Below are 841 nucleotides of genomic sequence, written 5' to 3'. Positions count from 1 at the left end.
TGCAATGACAAGAACAAGCAGTTGAAGGAAAAATAAATAGGATTATACAAATTTGTCTTGTTTTTTTTATGTTACATAAATATAAAAAGGGGATGTGGGCCACTATGCATTGGAGGGGAAGTGCATTTGCCCTGGTTCTTGTAGGACAAAAAGTGCTTAAAGGGTTTTTGCTTAGTACAATTAGGTAACGTCACGGCAAGAATTTTAATGTGCTAGTTTGTTTCTGCTTATTCATTTTTGAGGTGCATGCAAATAAGCGCTTTATATGCACCCAGCTCTTCTCATTATAACAATCAAGTATAGCCTGGATACGTTAATTCCCGTCCCTGCCTTGTGGTGGCATTAATCACCCCCCATACATAGATACTTCTCACGGTGTGGGCTGTGAGGGCTATGACTCCATGTCTGTATACGAGGGAGGATGCTCAGAGCGAACCCAACCTTTCCAGACACCAGTGAAGTAACAGTCTGCGCGTTGTTCTCTGCTCTGGATGCTTCTGCTGGGATGTGTATTTTGGAAGACGGGTCGGGCAGCAGCCACCCAGCAGCATCCCCGTCACTGAGCCTGACACGAATGACAAGTAAACGAGCGCTTTCAAGCAAGTGAAGAGCACAGGAATGTGCACAAGTCTGCTGGGCTCCACTCAGGCGTCTCTCAGCGACATTTTGGACCTTTTGGACCTACCCCGATTTGTTTGGAAACACCCAAACCCAGTAGAGAAGAATTCAGAGAGCAATTGAATTCGTTTTATTTTAAATTTACGTTTAATTTCATTGTTGGGCGGGGAGTTGGTTTGTTGGGAGTGTTTTCTTTTGTCAAGCGCCAAGACAAACTTCTACC

This window comes from Chelon labrosus, assembly GCF_963514085.1.
Source record: "Chelon labrosus genome assembly, chromosome: 17".
Lineage (NCBI taxonomy): Eukaryota > Metazoa > Chordata > Actinopteri > Mugiliformes > Mugilidae > Chelon > Chelon labrosus.
The sequence above is the reverse complement of the archived record's forward strand: the minus strand, read 5'-3'. Positions refer to the sequence as shown.